We start from the raw sequence: 25,127 nt of genomic DNA, 5'->3' as shown, positions 1-25,127 counted from the left end.
TATTGTTACTAGTTCTGGAGTGCTTAGAATCTTTAAGAATCAAATAATAATTTCATTGGGGCATTATTACTTGGAATTAGAAAAGGTCCAGATGAGAGTCATGGGAATAATCCCAGGAATGAAAGAGTTATCACATAAAGAGTGTTTGATGGGTCTGGCACTGACCTCACTGGAGTTTAGAAGAATGAGGGGAACCTTATTGAAACCTATTGAATACTGAGTGGATGCGGAAAAAATGTTTCCTATTATGGGGAATCTTGGACCAGAGGCCATAGCCTCAGAGTACAAAAACTTCCCTTTAGAACCGAGATGAGGAGGTATTTCTTTACCTGGAGGGTGGTGAATCAATGGTGTTCTTTGCCATGGATGGCTATGTAGGCTGCTATTGGGTATAATTAAAAAGGAGGTAGATAGGTTGTTGATGAGGAAGGGAATCAAGGATTCAGAGAGAATGTGGTTGAAAAGGATAGAAAATCAGTCATGATGGAATGATGGGGTGGATTTGATGGGCTGAATGGCTTAATTCTTCTCTTATTATGGGAGTCCTATATCATGTTCTTATGGACCTTCAAATTGCAATTCTTCAGAGTTCATGGAAAATAAATCTAATGGAAACTATTTCAGTCAATAAACTAACTGAATCAATGTACAAGTCACAATACGCCTGATTCAGACTCCAACAAGAAATTGGGCAGTAGTTTTTAATCATCTGATCCAGACATTTAATTATTTTTTAATAATAAAAATATTGTTTTAGAGCAGCAGATAACTTTGCAGACTAAACAAAATGTTATTAATCTTCCAAAACAGCCAAAGGAAATCTTTGGCCAAGATGGCTCTGACTCAATTCACTTAAGTAAATAAGGATTAGACAGGAATGAGGTGTGTGGGGGGGGGGGGGGGGGGGGGAGACATTGGGAGGGGTTGCAGGAGCAAAGAAGAAAAGAACAGATCAGTAAATATAGGTCATGGTAGGCAGCTCTGAAAACTATTCTCCCACCCTGATATCGCAACCTTTCCTGAGATAAAGAACTCCACAGACATCCAGAATTAAAAGAAAATAGTTTCACCCAATGCTTTGCTCTGCTGACAACTTATAGAGAACTTCAATCAGATAAAATGTTCACTGTTTCAAAGTTGACTGAAATCTCAACAGAGGATCACTGAAATGTTAGTATATGGTGGAAAATTAATTTTTTTTTTCCAGTTGATTTGTGTGATTTTTAAAAAAATTCATGATTGAATTAATATTTAATGCAGCAGGTGTAGGTCATGTTTTCCTTTTTTAATAATAATCAAGGCAAAGTGAGTGTGGTTTACCTTCAGTATGGAATTCTGCAAAGCTTATTAAAATGTACCAAGAGATGGCTGGGTGCTCTCTGTTACCAAGCAGACTTGCAAAAGCTGATTGTACAATTTGGAAAAGTTGGCAAGGATCCAGTAAGGATGTAATTCCCTTGAAATAAACTGGAAACTTTATAAAGAGCAGTTGAACCAAAATTGCAGTAGTAACTAAACTTGATCTGGTGAAAAGCTACAGATGTATACATTGGTTGTGTATAAGTGAAGAGAAGAGGACAGAAATTGTGTAAGAGTTTTACATTGGTAGTGAGTTCTGAAGGGCTACATAAGAGTTGTGAAAAAGCAAGATGATTTGAACATAACATTTCCATTGGCCAGTCTTGTGTAGAGTGAAATATGTTATAGGTGTTGTACAATACCCCCGCAAGGGTTTGTGATGAAATGCTTTGAGAAATTGGTCATGGTAAAAATTAACACGTACCACTGCAATTCGCCTACTATCATAATCACTCCACAGCAGACACAATATCTCTGGATCATCTAGAAAATAGCAAAACTAATATATGTGGCTGCTCTTCATCAACTACAGCTCTGCCTTCAACACCACTATTCCCTCAGTGCTGGTTAATAAGCCCCAAACACTGAGCCTTTGCAACTGGATCCTTCCTCATCAGAAGACTACAGTCAGTACGAATTGGAAACAATGTCTCCTTCTCACTGGTGATCAACACAGATGCACCTCAAGGATGTTTGCTTAGTCCACTGTTCTACTCACTCTACACTAATCACAGTGTGGCTTGGCACATTTTAAATGCTATTTACAAACTTGCCGATGACACCACTGTTGTCGGTAGAATCACAGACAGTAATGAGGAAGTACACAGGAGGGAGATAGATCAGCTTGTTGAGTGGTGTCACAATAACAACCTTGTACTCAACGTTAGCAAAACCAAATTGATGATTGTGGACCAGGAGGAAATCAGGAAACCAGTACTCATCAAGTAGTCATCAGTGGACACAGTCAAGAACTTCAAATTCCTCAGTCTCAACATCTCTGAGGATCCGTCCTGGAGGCTCCTTGTCGATGCAATCACAAAGAAGGCTTGTCAGTGGCTATCCTTTGTGAGGTGATTTGGTATGTCACCTAAGATTCTGACAAATTGTAGGTGTATTGTGGAGACCATTCTAACTGGTTGTATCACTGTCTGGTATGGAGGTGCCAATGCTCAGGACCAACTCCAGGGGGTTGTTAACTCGGCCTGTGACATCACGGGCACACGTCTTCACTCCATCAAGGACATCTACAAGCAGCTGTTTCTTAAAAAAGCAGCCTCTATCCTCCAGGACCCCCACAATCCAGGCCATGTCCTCTTCACCCTGCCACAATTGGCAGGAAAAAGTTAATGAGCCTGAAGACGAGCACTCAGCGGCACAAGGACAGCTTCTTCCCCTCTGCCATCAGATTCCTGAATGAACAATGAACCACAGACACTGCCTTACTTTGTCTCTGTCTTTTTCTTGCACTATGTTTATTTATTTTGTAATATGGTTCATCTAAAACTTTGTGCTGCTGCCAAACAATGAATTTTGTGACAGGTTCTTGACAATAAATACTGATTCTTCAAAGGGTCATACATGAAATTATCAGTTTGTCACACCATCACTTGAGCAAACCATGCAAGAGTTTTAATGCTCACATTATATCCATCACCACACTCTTCCTCAGTTTAATAGAAGCATTGCTCATCAAGAAACAATGGAGTCTTCTACTTTTTCTCCTCCAAATGTCATTGAAATAAATTGTATATTGTGATTAACAACACTTTCAAATATAACTTTCACCATATTATAGATTATCCAAGAGTTGGAGCAATCTGTGACACACAAAACAGGAGTGGCATAGAATGTGTTGCGGTTTTGACTGGGTATCTCTTATCTCCGACCAATTGATCTTTTCATTGAGCACCTTTGTTCTGTTTGCTGCAATATCAGGACCTCCTAGTGGTCAACTATTTTAATTCAGATTTCAGATTTATGGTCAGACTAGTTACATGGTATTACAGAAAACTCTGAGATTTCTTTTACCTACAGGCGAGGCAGAACTACTACATATTAGTAGTGCAAAAGAAAACTGTATACAATATTCATGTAAGCAAACAAAGAAATGTAAACAAACTGTGGAGTACAGAAAGGGGGGAAAAAACCCAATGAAGTACAAAAAGTAAGAGTCCCTTAAATGAGTCCTTAATTGAATTTGTTATTGAGGAGTCTAATGGTGGAGGGGTATCAGCTGTTCCTGAACGTGGTGGTGTGAGTTTTGTGGCACCTATAGCTCTTATCTGATGGTAGCAGTGAGAACAGAGCATGTCCACACACCATTGCCACACTAACATGTTTCCCCATGGCCTCATATTCTGCTAAACCGAAGCCACTGGCAAATATCTTGTACTCCATCTGGGCACTCTCCAAATGGACAGCAATAACATTAACTTCTCTGATTTCCCCGGACTTCTATTTCCCCCATCCCTCTATCTCCTTTTCTCCAGCTCCCCACCCCTACCCTTCACTGCTCAGAGAGTTGCCCTCTCCCCATCACTTCTCAGCTTTTTTCTCTTTTACCCTCCCATCTGCCTGTATCCAGCTATTGCCTCTTACCAATTAGCCTGTCCCCCTCCCCCTCTTTCCCCCTTCCTCTTCTCCCCTCCCCCATCTTTTTATTGAGATGCTTGTTTTTGTTTATTCCTGATGAGGGGCCCAGGCCCGAAACGTCAGTCACCCTTTATTCCTATGGATACTCCATGACCTGCTGAATTTCTTCAGCATGTTTGTGTATTGCATACATTGATAAGTCTGCTTGGGTGTTTGAAACAATTGGTAAGAATTGATGACACAAAAATGAAAGGATTACATGCCTCTGTATTTTGTGCATGCTGGAATAAAAATGCTTTGATGGTTGCACGTTAGCTTCACATCCAATGAGTGAAAAGCTATAAGATGGGGTAGTTAATTGCTATTATGTGCAGTTGATGACTCCTTGCCCTTGAGTGAAGCTCACCAGAAATATACACTGAGACATTGTAAAAAGGTATTGCATTGAAAATCAACTCGCTGATCCACACATTGGTGTGGATTACACCATCTTACCTTTGGTGGAGCCATGAAAGATCAAGAAGCAAAGAGGTTGATAACAGTTGACAACTTATACTTCTTATCAGTAAACCCACTTATTGCCACTTGGTCTTGTTCCAGTTGTCCACAGCCAACTTCCAGAAAGTCCAGAAATGTCTGAACTGTAGAAGTTGTTAATATCACTTCAATTAAGCAATTTACATGATTAAATTGACAACCCGTCTTTCAAAGGGGATTTTTATACACACACACACGCACTAGCCAGCTGATTTCAAACATAGAAAGTTGGCATGTTGAAGTGTATTTTCCATTTTACTGTAATTTCACCATTTGCAAAGTCCAATCACTCCTGATCTGAAGTAGTCCTAGATATTAATTTTCATTCCTCATTATCACTGGAGTGAAATGATTTGGTTGGACATGGGTTTATTTAAAGGCAGTGGCCTCAGGAAAGGCAGGACACATTCATAATCATAACTACAGGGGATTCCAGACTTAGTGAGAAGGATGTCACCTTTTGGTCTCATATGCTGCCTACTCCCTGATACAGGCACAGAAAGCAAACAGTATGTTGGTCATTATTAAGAGAGGATTTGAAAACAAAATTAAAGACATCTTGTTGAAAATATGAGGCCACAGCTGATCTCCCCACACAATGCTTTGTTCAAATTGGCATGCAAATATATAATAGAGGGAGTGCAGTGCAAGTTTTACTCAATTTATTATGGGATGGGAGATGGGGGTAGAGTGGGATCTGGATTTCAAGTTCTGTAAAGAGAGATTGAGCACACTAGACCTGTATTTTCTGAGTTTCGAGGAATGAGAAGTGATCCCATACTTGCAGGGCTTAATGCAGCAAATGAGGGATGTTTCCCATGACTTGAATGTCTAGAACAAAGGTCTTAAAATAAGTAACTAGTCCTTGTGGAACAAGATAAGCTATTTCTTCACCCAGATGTTAGTAATTCTGCAGAATTCTCAATTTCAGTGGGTTGCCGAGGCTCTGAGCATATTGAAGAAAGGACATAGATATTATGGGATATGGAGTTAGTGGAGGAAAGTGGTGTTAAGTTGCATGGTCTCCATTGATCTTGTTAAATGGAAGAGCAGGCAGGAATGATTTATTGACCTACTTCTATTTCTTAAGTGATGAGAAGGGGGAGCCAGTTGTCATGAACTATCTCGGCATTGACAGGACAGGAAAGACTACGCATGTGGCTCTGATTGGAGAGGATTTGGACCTAAATTAAAAATAAACATACCTCAAAGTTTATAATCTCTGACAGATGGGATACTGGTATCAGTATGAGGAATGCCAACACTTATGCCAGGTTATGACCATGGTCTTGACAGAAAGGTTAATGGCATTAGTTTGAGATTCCCTCTATCATCTGATGATTCTTTTCATTCAAAGCCATGTTATTCACATTGTTGCATTATATGATTTAAGGTGGCTAATCAATATTAATAAATCAAATTAGATTACTCTGGGGATTGCTATGGTCATTGGACTGATACTGTCCTTCCAGGAACTTGGGCCTTTTATCACCTGTTAATTATTTAACTACTAGAAATAATTAATGGGCCAAACACAGGCAAATGGAACTTGCTCAGTGGCAACTTAGTCAGCATAGATGGGCCTGTTTTCATGAATCTATTAGAAAGGAATGATTGTTATTGAGCCTCCTTTCTTGAAGGGATCTTGGACTGAAATTTTCTTTGATTCTTTTAAGATTCCATATGCAAAATTAATCAGTTATTTTTGACTATTAATCTTTTTCATTTAGTTCTGTAATTGTTGATGATTAGAAGCTGATTATCATTTTATTATGAACAGTACCATTGAACTCATTCTGAAGTTTTGTTGCCTGCCATCTGTGTCAAATGAATATCTTTATTCCTTTGGTCCTCAGTCTCTATCCATACAGAAAGCAACTTATTAATAGTTTACAAGCAACAATTTCCATTTTTGCTGCGGTCGTGTCTATCTCATTAAGAAGGTTTTAATAGTATTCACTAGTTTGTAAAGAGTCACACAGGACTGTAAAGTGGTTTTAATATTTGTAAGGAATAGAATACTTACAGTTAAACAATCAACATTTTTCTATTGAATCAGAATTTCTGATTAACTTCTGAATGCTAGTGCGTTAATGTTAATTTAAAATGATGTATGTCGGGCTTGGAAATAAATTATATGTTATTCATCTTGATCCTTAGGCTTGATGAGTTTCCCAAATGTAATCATTCCAACTGATAATATTGAGATTTTAGACACAAATTTCAGTTTTAATCAATTTCAAAGGAGCATATAAAATGAGAAATTGCAGCAAAATGTAACAAACTTGACAAATATAAGGATGATATTTCTAAATAATAAATTCAAGATATTGTACATGAATATTGCGATGGACAAACTATTCACAGTTACTCCTCCTTCTAAACTACTTCATTCATTGCATCTTGCACATTACCGAACTCTGATCATTAAAGATAGAAATATATTTTTCAGTGGACAATGATTGCGAAGAGAAATCAGCATTTTCAGCGTTCGCTAATCAAAATCAAATCCAATAATTCTTGTTACTGCTGAGTTTCTTGCAAAAAAAAGCACAGGTACGCTGCAAGTTCTCAAAATTAGTTGTAGAAATACAAATATGATTTTTAGTGCACTGCAGCTAACTTTTGTTATTTCTAATTGGCCTGATCTGTTAAGTAGAGATTCGAAGATTTCATTATGTTATTCTTGTTAACCGACATTGAGAAAATAAAAGAGGAGGATGGATGATAAATACAAGCCATTCTTGGCAGTTTTATTTGTTAGTGAGGTGTTTATTTCTGTGCTGAGTGCTAGTAACTCGCTCCCAAACCATGAGGCAGTAAACACTTCATAAATACAATCAAGCTTGTAACAAGTACCTTATTAATCCTGATATATTTGTAAATTAAGATATATTGTATAAACACCTAAAGCTATTTTTTTATATTAACCTTCATGATTTTTCACCACAATGGTGTCATTTTACACGCAATATTTTATAAAAATGGCTCTTTTTTTTTTCAATTTGCTCCAATTTTCCACTCTGATACATAACATCCAAAGGAAAGGGTACACATAAAAGAATTATCAGTCGTAGCTTAAGGAGTCTCTTAACCACGTTACATGCAGGAGTGAGCTGGTCTTTTTTTCATGCACATTGAACATATTTCATGGATTGTGGGTCTCCTAAATGTGGCCAGCAAGGTCGGGGTGGGTGGGGGTGGGGTTGGTGGGAAAGGCTGCTGCACAGATGTGATAACTCATCACAAAGAATGCTGGGAGGATTTTCAGTATTCCTTTCCATTTTGAAACCATGTCACCACTTATCACTACTTCATTTGCCAAGAAGCAACAGTCAGTAAAATTTAATATTATTGTTTGGTTACAAAGATGTAGCAATCATCATGGGGTCTTGATGGCTTTCTTCTCTGTGCTCTTGAAGATACAATGTACATTCTGCCTTTTATGCAAACCTTTTAAACTGTCTTTCCACAAGATCATAACATACAGGAGCAGACATAGGCCCACTGACCCATTGGAGCCTGCTCAGCCATTCTAATCATGAGCTGATCCATCCTCCCACTCAGCCCCACTCCCTGGCTTTCTCCCCGTAACTCATGATGCCCTGACTAATCAAATGCCAGTCAATTTCAGCCTTAAACTCACTTCCACAGCCACTTTGTGTCAGTTTAGTTTACTGTGTTTCACCTGGTTATCCTGTTACTACTCTGGATGCAGGTTAGCAAGTTAATCGGACAGCCTTTCTATCCCAGTTGTGCCTCTACGTGTGCTGCGGTCAACCATGAATTCAGAAAACCCATGTGAATTACGAGCTGTAGACACAAATTCGAATCAACTTCTATTATGTGCGTGGTCTTGGTAGAAATGATAATGATTGGTGTACTCTATGGGATCCTTTGCTCAGTACCTCCTCAAGATGGAAAGAAAATTGTGTCTTTGTGACTTTATTTCTACAGTAACCCTTAAATTTGAACCTCAAGGTAAAATCTATGATCCAAATGTTTTTGGAGCACACCTTATTCTCATGAATAAAGTCCTCATATTTTAAAGCTACATACTTGACAATATTAATAGAAATAAGGTGAGTGCAGATGATCTTTTGTCCCAGGATTGATGGCTGCCTGCCAGACGACACTGGGTGGTTAAGAAGGCATATGGGATTTTCCTTTTGTTAGCCAGGCCACAAAATATAAGAACAGGGAGACTATAGAGCAGCTCTATAAATCACTGGTTTGGCTACAGCTGGTGTACATTTGCAATTCTGGTTGCTAAACTATAGGACGTGATCATACTGAAAAAGAATAACAGTGAGATTCAGCAAAATGTTGTCTGGGATGGAGTTTTTCAGTTATGAGGAGAGACTAGATAAGCTCTCTGTTTGCAGCTGAGAAAACCAACAGGGATCTGTATGAGATGTGCAAAATGATGAGGGGCAAAGATAGGGTAGATGCTGAAGAAAATTTTCTCTAAGCAGAGGTATCCATAACCAGACAATATGGGTTAAGAAAGGATATGGAGGATTTTTTCACCTCCACAGGGTTTGGAATCAGGAACAGATTGTCAAAGGGAACAATGGAGGCAAGCATTCTCACAGGATTAAATAAGTATTTGGATGAACAGTTGGAATGATATGATAAAGAAGCCTATGGGTCAAATCTTGGAAAATTCAGTTAGTGTAGCTAGGTACTTGATGGCCACCACAGATTCTATGGCATTGTGACACTATTTCTTCTTTGGTAATCCCAGGTGCAGTCTTCCACTGGGAACTTTGTCCCTGTATCTTGATAAGGGGCCTTCCGAGCAAGTCATCTCCCTGTGACAGACACTGGTGGCACTCATAAAATGGCTTTGACAGCCCGTTCGTTCCTATCTATAGTTCAAGGTTTGTCAACACAATTACAGTTATGTAAAATTTGATACTCACAAGCATTTGGTAACATTTTTTGAAATTTCAATAAGCATTTCCATAACATCTCAAAATATTTTGTAAAGATGAAGCATCAGAACATGGACATCAGATTGAAAGTGTAGATGGAAAAATATAAAAGCATATACAAGAGCGAGTGAGGGATGAGGCAGAGGTGATGGGTGGAACCAGATGAGGGCTAATGAAGGAGCCAGTTGGGAGAAGTGGAGCTTTGGTTTTTGTTTAGAAAGACATTAATAGTTAATAATGGATCTTGGCATAATCTCATGATAGGGCTTCTATACTCCATTTGAGCATTATCAGCATTGAGCTTTCACTGTCCAACTCAAGGGTGTAGAGGGCCAGTCAAATAAATGTTCCACATCTGACCTAAATGAGTGTAAAAGTACTGAGACAATGGCCAGCAATTCCAGGCAGTTGGCCAGGTCCAGCAGAATCCCATGAATGCTCTGCCTGTGTTACTAATCTAGCATTAGTAGTTTCTCCTGATGTTGTGACAGTTTAATCCTTTATCCATAGACGCCCTGTTCTTTCTGAGTCTATCTGTGCTTTCATATTGGCATCTTGATTGGACAGGAATTTCATATGGTATCCCTGCTTTTGCATCAAGGTAAAAGCTTGCCAAGTTAAATTTGCAATATGTAAGTAGTAAGTAGAAGACCGCAGAGCCCACCTCACTGACAAAAGACAAAGGAGGAAAAACCTAACACCCAACCCCAACCAACCAATTTTCCCCTGCAACCGCTGCAACCGTGTCTGCCTGTCCCGCATCGGACTTGTCAGCCACAAACGAGCCTGCAGCTGACATGGACATTTACCCCTCCATAAATCTTCGTCCGCGAAGCCAAGCCAAAGAAAAAGAAGTAGTATGCTGCTTGGCGAATTAACCACAACTTTATTATAGTTTTATGTTACTTTCTAGGATTTTCTAGGAAAATTGAAGTCAACAAAGAAAAACTGGGAGAGGAGAATCATCGATCAATACATTATTACTCAATTTACAAATATTCTGCAATTCAGAATAGCCAGGTGGGAAGATTGACACACCCAGTAAATTGGCAGCACTTCCAGTGAAAATAAAATCGCTGATATAATTAATGAATTACATATTGAATATGGATAATCTTAAATTCATTCTGAGGGAATGAGCTATGATGTTCCACATGCCATTCCTCATTTGAAATTAATGTAATTAATAATAAAAAGAGGTTTTAAATATTCCACCTTTTGTTGCTTACAAATAATTTCTTTAAATTTCTGTACAATACATTCGCTAAAAATCCAGAACTCTTCACAGTAAACTAGTTACCTTTTTAAAAGCTAATATCCCTTATACATGATATTCTTAAATTACCTCAAGGTATTTTTATGATGAAACCCCACATTATAGCCGTCTCGAGATTTTTTTTTTAAAAAAAAAGCAATTTTACCTTTTATGCTGACGACCTGTAAGGCGGATCCTGCAGTACCTTTATGCACAGCTGAGTCGGGAGCCAGCTTCCAGAGCTGAGGGAGGCAAGGCAAGTAGTGCAATAGAACTGCCTGCCACCGTGACGGCACATTTATGCACTGAGAAGGAAAAGCGACCTATACTCAACAATGGCGACTGAAGAACAGGTAAGAGCACTAGTGGAGATCTGTGCAAGCAGTCTTGGGTCTCAGAGAGATCTCCTGCGCAACATGATAGCCTTGAATAACCAAATGGGTTTTTGTAAAATTCATGCTCCTGGGTTGGAGGCTGATGGCATCATGGTGACGTTATCAGCTCTTCCCTTTGCAGCCGCTTTCAGTGGCATCCATTTTATGGAAGAGGTGGAGCTACACTCTTTAAGTGTACCCCCCTAAGCTGATGGAAGCTGGAGCATTTTATGGAGGAGGAGAGGGAGAATCTCTAGGCCTTTTTATAGACTGTAAAGCCGAAGATTCTTCACCCTTGTGTCGCAGAACTTATCTTTATAAGTGCTCTGTGAGCTGCTCCAAGGCGCCGACTCCAATCCCTCTTGGTGTTAGCGGTGGAGCAGAACGCTTCATAAATGTACTACCATTGCAAGCGGCTGGCTAGGGGCAGGCTAGTGACGTTGCAATGATGCTGTCAGCCCAGGTCCCAGTAGAAGATGGCCCTGCTGCAGTCTCATTTTCTGGTAACTGCTACATACCGATTGAATACTGCATATATTTTCCAATGGTCATCCACTTAGTTTGGACTGAGAACCAGCAACCCAAGAATATCCCCAACTCAATATCAACAAAGGAGAAAAGGGCAGATCCGGTGAGGCTGCAATGAGAAACGTTGCCAGCCCTTCTCACCCACATTCTGAACATAATGTTCAAGACTCGCCAAGTGTAAAAAATATAACATTTAAGGTGAAATTGAAGAATTAAATATCGAATCTGGATAAACAAAACTAAGGAGAGAGGAGGAGGTGGACAAGGGAGATGCAAGGGAAAAGAATTGGGGGTATGGGCAATGAAGAGAGGAGGCAGAGGTTGAATAGATCAGGTGCCAGGGGAAGGTAGAATTGAGTAGAAAGAACCAGGACATGAACTGGCACATGGTATCAAATTGTTGAGCACTTTATGCTGCCTGCACACATTCTTCAACCTCCTTCCCTCATTTTCCCTCTCTCCCTTCTCCCCAGTTCTTCCCCCATTTTTGGCATACCCCCCCCACCCACTCTCTCCCTCTCTCTCACATCCTCTCCCATTCCCATTTCACATCCCCCTCTCTCTCTTCCCCCCCTTCCCCGTCCTCCTTTTCCCCACTTTCCATTGGCTGTGCTCTCTGTTCTCTAATTGAGAGAAAAAGACTGATAAAGTGAACCAGAGAAAAAGGGAAGGGAAAGGTGTGGAGAATGTAGAGAGATGGAGGAGGGCAGCAAGAGCCAAAGATGGAAGCACGGAGATGGAGAAATAAGAACAAACTGGGTCAGGAGACACACTATGAAAAGTAAACATTGGGCAGAGACAGAGACTTGCTCAAACTTTAGTTAGAAAGGGTGATCTTGGATGAAAAGTTATCACAGATACTTCCCTGAATAGGGGGTGATCCATTGGCAGGCTATGGGGGAACACACCAATGATAACAACTGAAATAAGAGATGGTGATTGGAGTTTTATCAGGTGCAGCAATGAGAATTAATACTGGAGTCTCTTGAACCTGAGTGTCTAGCAGCACGGGCAGAAGAATGATCAATGACTATCGATGTTACCCATAATCCCCCATACATTTGGAAACACAGAGCGCTTCCAGACGCATGTGGGATTATGAGTAATGAAGATGGCCATTGCTCGGCGTGTATATTAGACCTCATGGAAAAGGGGCGGTGCTACTGCACCACTCGCCCAACCTCCGTATGTTCCAGAGAATGTGATGAGGTGCCGCCCTGCATAAAAGCAATGCTGGAGCAACCTTTTAGGGCAGCTCCATAAAAAAGTAAGATCAAATTTTTCTCTGCGGATGGAGCTGGCCACAACGGAGGCCTGGTATAAAAGCACCTTCTGTCTACATTTGCCTTTTTTTCTCTAAAAAGTGCCTTCAGACTCTGGTACACCATTCTTATCCGTCAAGTGTCATAAGAGACTTTTTGGCATATTTTTTTACTGCAACACAGTTCATGCTGTGCAGGATGTCAACTAATGTTATATTTGGCATCGTGTTCTATTCTGATACATTTCACATCGTTTTAAAGTCACATTTTAAGGTACCAACATGGTTTATATCAAGTAGTAATTTAGGTATTACATAACATAATGTTTCATATAACATCATTTCATCCTTTGCATTATAATACATTTCATGTTGTTTCTTGTTTCACAGAGAAAGTGGTAATAAGCTCTTTACACTACCGATAAATCCTTGCACATGGAAGTTACAATGTAGTTGCATCTTAATTGATCACAAAGGGAGAGAATTGTAATTAGATCAGAAAGACTTCAAATGAGTCCCTGGTGAAAACATTACTTGCATTACAAGAAAATTACAACCTGTCTTGAAATTAAATAGTTGATAATCACCAGTTTTTCTTTGCAAATCAAGAGCAGAGACGATCCTTTGATATTGTCTTCAGGGATCTGAAGAATGTGATGAGATAACTGTAGTTTCACACATTTGATGGATTTGTTCATCAGAGATCAGATTATTGATGGAATGTTGGAGTCCAGTCTGAGGGAATTGTTGCTACATGAGACCGAGTTAATGCATAGGCATGCAAAGTGGAGGTCGGTTAGAAATGTTGGATGGCCAACAGAAAAAAGTACGTGAAGGACAAGGCCAGAGAAGAGGGAAAATGCAGCTAAGTCCTTATTATTGTGGGATATACCTTTAAAAGTTTGGAAAAGTAAACACAATGTGTATTGAAAAATCATTTCCACAACCTACACAATGCAGGGGATATTGAGTTGAGGAGAAAATCCCGTACAACATCGGGGACAGATTTAGATTGAGAATGCCAGTTGAACGCAATACCCTGGTGCAAAACAATATCAGTTCTGTTGAAGGCCTATTTGCTCAATATCGGTGCTATGAAACCAATGGTGCTTTAACTTGACTTGGAAGTAATGTGCAATGACATTTGCTGCAAGCCAGCAATCTTGACAGAGTGCAATTGAATTCACAATATTACACATATGTAAAGTTGAGGTCTGTATTGGGTAAATCTTTTTTTAAAATTTTTTAATTTTTCACACTGTGAACCATATCAATCAAAAGAATACAAACATTTCCCTCTTAAATATAAACAGTGGCATTTTCTCCCCTTTTTTCCCCCCTAGCTTCCCTCCCCCCTTCCCACCCCCCCCCCCCCCCCATCTCCAAACCCATTAAACATTCAACATATACATGTATTGGGTAAATCTGAGCTGAAAATGGATAGGTTGATTGATCATTAGATCAAACTGAATTGAGGCTCTCTGCCTACAAGTCACTCCAGGACTTTAATGTTAATACAAAGCTGAAAGTTTTCATTTTTACACTAAGTTTGAAATGTGAATCCACCTAGAGAAATTTTGTTGGTATGTACTGTATACAAATGCCAAATGGCTAAATGACATTCAGAGCAGTTAACACACATTTTGATACTAAGATGTATCAAATTCTGTTTTTCTCCTTTTCCACTAAATCCCACACCAGCAAGACAACAAATAGTCAAAACAGAGCATGAAAAGAATCATTTGGATACTGAAACAAGAATGAGGTCACAGTCCATGGAACAGCACAATTTAATTCATTTCACTGTTTTCAATGCCATGAGAAGGAAAGTCATACTTTTATCAAGCTTGCAAAATTGGACATGGCAATGTGACACACAAATAAAGAACGTGGTGATTTTGGCAGTTCAATGTTAATAAGGATTGCCCTTGACTCAGTCGGCAACTCATGCAGGATATCTGAAATTACATTTAGCATTTGTGACCAGACAACTCTCTGCTGATCTTTCTGCTTTGGCTGTTCAGATGCTCTGCATTTGACATTCAAAACGTATAGATGCAGAAGAGCAAAGTAAAAATATACCAAAATGCTGGAGGAGCTTTCACTGCAGAAGAGCAGTCAACCACGTCTTACTCATTGTGCTAGCATTTTCTATTCGCAAAATGGATATACAGTACACTTAGAATTTGGAAGCTTTGCATTTTATGTGTAAAATGCATTTAAGGATCTGCCTTTTTTTTTTACAGTGATTGCACCATTTTAATTGAAGCTCCAGCCATTGGGAAATTGGACCCATCACTGCTGTTTGATTCAGTTTAAGATTAATATTATTTCTGTAGTGTTGTTCAGACATCATACACATTGCTTTTATTTCATTAACAATTGAAATTGGTTTGAGATTATGCAAACTACCACCCTGCAGCAGTTCACTAACTCTACTTTAACTGAAGTGTCTCACTGGGATCATTTTCTTCCTCATTGTGCTTGTGCCCTATCAGTTCAATGGTTCAGAATACCCAGAGCAAAATTCCTCTCCAAAGTTCACTCTTCTCATCTGTACCTGCATTATGATTCTAGCTTGGGGTGTTTTTGATCCTGGGAATGGCTGTGTGGGTGTGATTTCCGGCATTTCTAGGGGGTAGGATAACTAATAAAAGAATGTATTCAGATGCATTGGAAACGTATGTGTTCTCCAATCCCCCACCCCCCAATCATATTCCTGACTCTCAATACCTTTGTATAATTACAGGCACTGCCATGCACAGTGTAGTTTAAGTATCTGCCATGCATCCCATGATACTGAACCACATTGGCAATTGTTACAGACAGTCACTTTTGGAAAATGAGCTTGGGTCAGACTTTAGATATCAAATTGGAGGAAAACATTCTGATAATTCTTAAAGATACATTTCACCAATTTAACGACTTTATTTCTGCATGTCCTCAAATGGGTGTAAGCAGCAAGCAAAGATGGTGAAATCACATTTCTAGGGAGTAATGCATGATTCTCTCAATCAATGATTTTCTCCTTTTTAAACTGATTTTCAAAGACCGAGCAGAACCAGGTGAATGGTATCATTTTGGTTCCCGAACCTTTCTGCAAGATTGAGCCTAAGCTTCACTTAACTGAAAAATAAATTCAAAATATCAGCTCTCCAAAAAAAACCCACAAGGCCAATATATGCTGAATGAAATGTTATATTTATGTTTGCTCAGTGAAAGAGTCCAGAAAATTTGTTCAAATAAGATATTGAATTATAATTGGTCTTTTTTTCTGCATTCAAGGAAATTTAATATTTAGACTGTGGCAGATTGCATATTGTTTGCAAGTCTGTCTAAAATAAAAGTCATCGAAGTTCCTATTTGACCCATGTTATGTTTGGGAAGAATCACGTTCAGTGGCTCACAGAGAGGTGAGTCTGGACACAAGTGTTACAATCAAAGGTAACTTTATTGAACATGGTGGAGACAAACAGGGGAAATGTTAAATTATAATTAATTACTCTACTACTAAATAACTATAGATATTCACATCAGTCCCAGGTTGGACACTGAAACCAGTGGTCTCCTACCCACACAGTACGAGACAAAAACTATAAAGGTGCAAGCAGGCACAATGGATGCAAGGGACTCCAATACCACATTCTCCTACATGTGTACACACTTCACAGACAGATTCCTCTCTGCAAGCACTGATCTTTTTAAGTACAAAAGCTCAACTCAGTGTAGTGCACACCTTACCCATAACTCCTCCAGCGAAGTCCATAGTAGCAACCTGGTGTGGAGTGATGTCCGGGGCTTGGACCAAGAGGCAGAGAGAGAGAGAATTAAGGTATGCATTAATGTTACTGTTCTGAGCTGGGCATCTGCCCAAAGATGACACTGAATCATTTTAATGAGCCAACAGTAAGGTGTGCACTAATGGGTGGCCAGAGTCCAACCTTGATTGACAGGTGATGCGTCTTCCAAGTAACTTTTAGATAGGTAGGTCACGTGACCTATCACAATCCACAGTGTTTTCAGTCAAGTAGGCCACGTGTTCCTCCACAATCCACACATAACTTTCTACCTCTTGGAAGTCACATCACTTGCCAATCAAGACAAACAAAATGAATAACTGGTTTTTAAATTAAAATCTAAGTAACATGTTATAACCATAAAAGCTTGTCTAAAACGACGCAAATCAAGTGGATCGATATAAACACAAGTGCCTTCTGTATGATGGACAAGGCACATTATTCCAACTCAATGACAATGCAACCCAGCTCCCCCCATCCCCCGCACCTCCCCAACACCAACCAAACAGGGCCATTGTGTTCCTGATGGAGCAGGATGTTGTGGAAACTAATTAAAGGGGAGTGAAGAGAAAATAAATGGTCTGTTCACTGACTCGCATGCCTGGTTTCTCCAGCTTAGCTGGCATATATGTGCACCTTTACCACCAACATCAGGCAGTGCAAGGTCATCCATATGGTGCCAAAGGCCTCTCTTGGCTAGCGCATCCTGTGCCTTGGCTTCACATTTGGGTGCTCCCTCAGCACAGAGCCCAGATGCCCGTCACTATGCTATCCCATGGTGAGGCAGGTGCGCCCCATTTTTCTGAGCTGTCATCTGACACCAGGATGTCATTCCTGCTCGCATTCCCTTTAAACAGGTGCCACAAGTACCTGTGTTTTCTAATGATAGCTAGGAGGAGTCAGGACTGAAAGTTGTCCAAATTAGTAGCATTTAAATCAAAGTTCCTGCAGCAACCTCCCTATGAGGAATTAGTTCATTATTGAGGAGGACTGGAGGGACACTGTAATTATTGAGTGGTTACAAAATATATACAATATCTTCTGCTAGTGGATGATGTGCAAGATTGCAATTAAAAGCTGAAACTACAATTAGTCCTGACAGACATTAGTAGGGGTTTACAAACTGGGACTGTTTGGGGCCAATGTTTCCTACCCACATAGTGGGCCCCTGCAGGCCCTTACACATTGGGCTCTAAACCGGCCGGTCAAACAGCGACCCCACCCCTTTGCTGCATCATGCACTTGCCAGAAGTCACCAGTATCCCCGTCGGAAGTCGCTAAAACTAATCTTTATTCACTTTATGGACATGTGCTGATTATCACAGCGGCCTAACCTGAGCTGCTCACTCTCCACACTCGAACCTCCTGCCATCACTGATGACTCAAGCACACACTGATGTCATCTTCCACCCGGGAAGCCATCTATCGATTGCAAATTGAGCAGCAGAAGCAGCTACATGATGCATGTACATGGGTCAGCAATCCATCTCCAAGATCGTTTGCCAACCCATGCAATCTTTAAAAAATTCTACCCATCAATTAGCCTGTACACAGTTAGAAAACCTGCCAAATTGGCAGATTAAATTCCTGTTATAATCCAATTTGTAAACCCTACAGTTCTGGATCTATTATAAAGGTCCATTACAAAAGCTGTAATTAAAATGTGCATGATAATGGTTGTGGATGTTGTTAAGATGGAATTTCCAGTGATAATATGACCGTGGCAACAGCTCTTGCCGTTTGATGAAAGCTTTCTACATAGTTCATGACAACAACTCCTGCAGCTAAAATGAGCTGATGGTGATGGCTGGAAATCAGTGAGGAGAATCGCAACAGTCTGCTGTTTTGAAGTGGACTTTGTCCTGCAGGATAGTCTTTCATAATATTGAGTTATCTTTGCCCTGCAGGGTTGGAGGGGGTGGGAATTTTCTTCACTCGCTCTTGGAGAGTTTGGTTGTGTGGAAACATGCTAATGACTTTTTTTCCCAGGAACACAACCCATAGAATGTTTCCTGGCCCCTGAGCAACTACTTCCCCCATTCTGGGTGGATTTTGTGGCTGCTGCACGCATACCCTAGTCAGGGAAGTGAAGATCAGCCTCATCTACCTTTTGCTATGCCAATGTGGCTAAATGTCTAGAAAGTGGACACCATCTCTTCCTCCCCCCCCCCCCCCTCCCCATGTAGTGGGGTGTGAATTATAAATGTCCACTAATTCTTGCAGCATGCTGAGCCAATCCTTGCACATGTTGTTGGGCAACAACGTGCACACCTTTTGCTTGAGGAGACTGTTCATTTTTTTTCCAATTAGACTGATGCTTGTGGGGTAGGGGATGTGGAACAGTCACAAGATACCAGTCTCTGTCACCCAGTTTTGTACCTTAGGCCCCATGAAGTGTGAGCCCAGATTGATCTCTACCTCCCATGCCATTCCATAATGGAGGAGAGGTATTTCAGACGCCGAATGGTGTTGTCCTGATTGGCCCGGTTGCAGGGCACCGCCTCGAGGACACCAGGATCGGTGTCCACTATCATCAGTGTACAGGGTTTTTACTTTTGGCATGGGAGAGGGCCAACATTAATCCACTTAACAGATTTGGCCCACTGCCTTGCCACACCCAATGTGCCCCTGTGTACCCATCAGCCAGCCCCACGGTTTAACCTGCTGGCAAATGGGGCAATATTCAACCTGATCTTGAGTTAATGCAACCCCTAAGCACTCTGCCACCATCATGTTCTATCAGACCTCAGGTGACCTCTCTTCCTGTGGGCCCATGTCGGAGCAGATGAAGGCTGTGCAGATTTGTGCTAGATGGTACACAGCAGCATTGTGAATGGCCCTGTTGGTGTAGGTGTCCGCGTGGTGGACTGTGAGCACCCTCTTCCCAGCCGGCTCCCAGATGTAGCTCCAGTGCTGCTGACCCCACAATCAATGGCAGATTAACTACCACCCAGGCCTTAGGCTGAGCTTTAGTAAGGCCCTCCCTGACTTTTCCCCACAGCCCCCACAACTTGGTTAATAGAATAAAGTGTGGAGGAGGAGAAGGAGAGGAGAATTCTGATGCCCTGGTTGAGGGTCTGGATATGAAACGTTGTCTGTACCTCTGCTGCTGAGCCAGAAGTAGTTGGCCACCAAGTTCTGATGCAATCAACACGGTGGCAGGGCAGGGCAGCTCCCTGCACCCCTCCCCTGTTGTTAAACACCACTCCTGTGCTCTATTTCCTCCTCATTTTGCCTGCCTTTATCTCTTGTACCTACATTTCACCCTTCTCATAGTTCACATCCATCCAACAGAGACTTTAACTGCTGGCAAAAGATTATCAGGATCTTTGGTCTATTTCACATAGAGTTTCAACCCTCAGAGGACTTTGAGGTTGCAATTGATTTTCTTAGAAATGCATACTTAACTGTTCGCGCCAAATATTTAAATAATTGCATATTGTATTCCATTCTTAAAATTGAGCACAGCACAGTTACAAACCAAAATGAACATGAAGCAAAGCAGCTGAAGTGCTTTTCCTTTATTTTGCCCTGAGTCAATTCTTCAGTTCCACGAGTGTGACTTTTATCTCATTGCTTTGATTGGAGGAATGGGAGCAGCAGCAGGTGCCTCAACAACCAGAGCTGACAGTAGTTGGGTTGGATGGAAGAAAAGTTTAAGTGCCCCACAGAGTTCATGGACTTTGGACAAGGCTGAGTGGAACTTTCTGTGGAGGCAACACTTTCTGAGGCAGGCTCTTCTGTTTTTGCAGTAAGCATTGCTGTTTATTTTTTTTCCCAATGCCACTTCAAATGTAACTTTTTTCTCCAAACCTTTTGCAGCCTGTTACAATCATCACCCATGCCCTCAGTTCTGTACTGCATCAAGCCTCAACAAGTTAACTTTTGAACTTTAGTTAACTGAAATAGTACAGATATTGCAGTACTAAAACTATCTATTCTACCCAACCGAGGAAGTTAAAAATTACAGGTGCTGGTTTCTTGACCAAACAATGAGATGCTGGATGAACTCAATGGGTCATGCAGTATTTATGGGTGAAAATAGGTAGTTAATGTTTCAAATGAGTACTGTTTCTCGAGAAGGAGTGATATTACATACAGTAGATCAGAATCAGGAATTATTGTGATAAACATGTCACGAAATTCATTGTTTTGAGGCAGATTCACAGTATAAATATTGTTGAAAATTACATTTCAAAATAAATAAGTAGTGCAAGAAAATAAGATAAGGTGAGGTAGTGTCTGTGGAACCTGATGGCAGAGGGGAAGAAACTGACCTTGTGCCACTGGGTGCTCATTTTCAGCCTCCTGAATCTCCTTCCTGAGGGTCAGGGTGTGAAGAGGGCATGGCCTGGCTGGTTGGGTTCCTTGAAGATAGAGGCTGCCGGATCAAGCTGGAAAGAGATTGGAGAGAGGTTAATAGTAATAAGGCATTGGACAATAGGCAATACCATTTGGTATGGCAAAAACAACAAATCCAAACAGACATTATATACCTATACCTCCTTTGGAATGGCCATCCTAATAGCATATGATCTACATTACAAACCAATCATCTCAACTTTTTACACGTTCAATTAATAATCAAGGCTATCTTTGAAAAGACACTTGCCTACATAGTGGAACATATTGCATATTCTATTTTTGTACTCAATTAAAACAAAATTATCAAGATGATCACAAAAGTCAAGAGGATGCACTTACACTGTTTGAACTGTACCTTAGCCTATCCCCTGTGCTATGTTTTTGTACTTACCTCAAAACCTTGCACTACTTGACTTATTATAACACCCTACACCATTGCTTATTTATTTCTGTTGCACTCTGTTGTATGAGTTGATTTACCTGCATTTATTTTTTACCGTATCTTGATAGAAGTGACATAAATAATTCAATTCAACGACTTGGAGAATAAATTGATGAAAATAAGCACAAGAATCTTCCTAGTTGAATCTTTATTGTATTCCACGTTTTGTTCAAATCTTCTCAGCTTCTCCACCCCAATATGTTCTCTGCTTCTGTCGTGTTCTTCAAAATATTCATTCATTTCCTCTTGTGCACTGACTTATGTCCTGCTGACTCACCGAAAGGTATTCGGAAAAGTAAAAGACTGGTCATATTATAGCCACTTACAGAAAATTAACAGCGCAGTAGAAATAACAGTCCTTTAACACAAATATCAGAGAATTGAAAAATAAGCCAAATTTCCTTGATGACTTGCTTTTCATTCAGTAACTACAAGAGCACCAAATAAAGAACTGCTATTCTCACCTCTTTCCTTCCCAACTACGTATTTCCCATTCTATCACGGATTCAAATTAAATTGTTTGAACTTCAAAGGAATGAGTATAAATATATAACCCCCCTAATCACCAAAACGAGAAAGCAATACTCAATACCTCTGCCCCTAATGGTACATCAATTCCTCCCTCCAGCAGATAATACATGAAGTATTTGATTAATTTGGACAAGCAACCTATGTTTATGAATATGCTTTTCATTGAGACTATGAGTGAATGATGGAGAAACGGGAGAAAAAGGAATCGAAGAACTGTTTACAGTCCTTTATTTGTTTACATGTGTATGTTGAGTACCGTTTTTATTTGCACTACCAATAAGTGGTAATTCTGCCAGGCCCGCAGGATAAAGAACCTTAGAGTTGTATGTGAGGTCATGTATGCACTCTGACAATAAATCTGAATTCTGAATCTGGAACAAAACACAATCTGCTGGAGGAAACTAGTGGATTGAGCAACGTCAGTGGGAGAAAAAGATTTTTCCATTTGAAACCCTAACTTGAAATTCAAATATAGTCTTGATATGGGGGTTCGGCTCAAAACATTGACCATTCTTTTTCACGCACTGACGCTGCTTGACTAACTGACTTCTTCCAGCTGACTGCGTTTAGCCATGGAATCCAATGAATTCATTCAAGTCCTTTCAGGATTGAAACTGAACGTCTTTAGCTGATCTGGCCTACATGTGGCACCAGTCCCACACAACATGTTTTACTCTCAAATGTCCTCCGAAGTAACCTGCAAGCCATTCAGTTGTATCATTGCAGGGGAACTTGGGAGGTGCAATAAATATCTGCCTTGACAGTGATGCCCACATCCTGAGAATAAATAATAAAAAAAAATACATTACTGGAGAGATGCCAGTACAGTGATATCAGAAGCTCCAGATGCCATCAACTTGATGTCTTCATAGCCAGAGCCAGTAAGAGTTGCCAACAGTTATATGGAAGCTGTCAGAATGTTGTCTCTATTTCAGTCTTTACTCCTTTCACTATAAAAGCTTCTTGGTTTTGCTTTAACTTGTGGTATGTATAGAGCTGCAACTTTCCTTCTTAAATATAAACTAGTTGATAATAAATATGGTGTTCCACTACAAGAGATGTAAATTTATAATTCTCATATGTATCTTTGAATATTTTCCTAAAATACATTAGAGGAAACCCAATCCATTCTCAAATACTGTCTCTAATTTGGAGAACTATGTGCTCTGCATATACAATAGATTCAATTTGGTCACTCAGTATAATATTCGTTGGCTTTAAGAATTTAGGACTGTAAAGCTGGGTCATGTAATGCTTTTTTCTTTTAACATTACAGACACCAGTTTGCTTCCAATTTCTATTATGAATCATAACTGCATTTTCAACTTACTTTGTACCACTCAATAAATTAATACCAAGCTAATGAGCACCATAATTATGAAGAGTTGACAGTTGGTGACATCTATCCTTGTGCAACAATAATTTGCTCCCAGTCTTGCTAACTTGGGCTTTGAAAATACAGATAACTTGAATGTTAATTGTAAATAAGAAATCTGCTATTTAACAGCAGGGTGAAACAGACAATCATCCCATATAATGGAATTTTCAATAACTTGCAGGTTTCTTGAGGACAAAATAGAAAAGAGATATGACAGTTAGAGTAAAGCTATTACACTGCCAGTGACCCAGGTACGAATCATCAAGGATTCTGTCCAGTTAAGGAGTTTCTACATTCTCCACATGTCTGCGTGAGTTTTCCTCAGGTGCTCCGGTTTCCTCCGATGTTCTAAAGACATACAAAGTTGGTAGGTTAATTGGGTGTATTTAGGTGGTTTGGCCTCATGAGCTAGAAGGGACTCTCATTGTGCTGTATCTCTAAATGCATAAGATTATTTCAAGGACGTTTCTTTCTTTTCTTTCTTTGGCTTGGCTTCGCGGACGAAGATTTATGGAGGGGGTAAAAAGTCCACGTCAGCTGCTTAACAGCAGAATAAATAGACAACCAAATTACACAAAGAGATAATCAATAACCTATAGGTTTTCCATTTGCTTTGAGAAATGAACACTTTGGTATTGATCATGCTACGTTTCTGTATGAATTTGAAAAGTGGGCGGCAAAAGACCAGTCTAAGATTTCAGAATCTTGAGGAGAAGACTGAGAAAGGCTTTAGTTAGAAGGGCTTAAACAAGAGAGTTCTGTGAAAACAGAGAATGTTGTTCACCTTTCTACATCCAATACCTTTGGAGATTGTAATTCCCCAAGAATTTGGTGACAGTGTTCTGCTACATGATACAAATAGATTTTGTAGTCAAACAATCTCTGGTGGCTTTTTGGCTAGTTATTGCCTTTTGCAGATGCCTTATTCAAGACAAAAGCTTCTGACCTCAGCAAGGACTTCTAGTTCACAACACTATAATGAAAATGACAGAACTCTGCTCAAGGGAAAGGTGATTACATCTCTTGCTTCTGTGGTAAACTGCAACATATAACAGGGACATGGAATTTCCCTAATGTACTGAACTTCCCTGATGCAGAGAACCTCCCGACTGTACAATAATTTTTGGTTGAACTTTTGTAGTATCTCCAAAATAATTGAGATCTTCACTGACAACATTACTTCAAAAATGAATTGTGTTATTGTACATCCAGAACATACCTAGAATTAGTCGTGGAATAGCCCCTTCAAATAATTGCAAGCATCCAGGGTCCAGGAAAATTCTTCTGAAATAGTGACTCCCAAGAACTTAAATTTGTTCACCCTCTCCACCACCAATCCCTCAATGATCACTTGATCATACTCCTTTGGTTTTCCCTTCCTAAAGTCAACAATCAGCAAAGTTGAAATAGAAGTAGAGTTTCAAAGTGAAGCCAGTTATGGGAGGAATGATAATTAATTAACCTTGGAAAGGGTGACAAATCATGGGGGTGCTATTATAGCGGTAAGAAATTATTCTAATTCAGAAACAAATTGGAGAACAAAATTGGAATTAGGAATCCTCGAGGTAGGCAGGCAAATCCAGTGATCCAGCAAGAAACCAGTAGATCAGATGAATAATGGAACAGGGCCAGTAGTTGAAAGTAACATCATAATCCCCAGGGAGAATGAGGATCCAGATATATTTGCTTCTAATATTTCATGGAAATTTAAACTTGTGAGTTGCAGTTCTGGTTTATCAGTATGGGTAAAACATTGTTTTATTACATTGTG

The sequence above is a fragment of the Narcine bancroftii genome, chromosome 9 (genome assembly GCF_036971445.1).
Source record: "Narcine bancroftii isolate sNarBan1 chromosome 9, sNarBan1.hap1, whole genome shotgun sequence".
NCBI lineage: Eukaryota > Metazoa > Chordata > Chondrichthyes > Torpediniformes > Narcinidae > Narcine > Narcine bancroftii.
The sequence above is the reverse complement of the archived record's forward strand: the minus strand, read 5'-3'. Positions refer to the sequence as shown.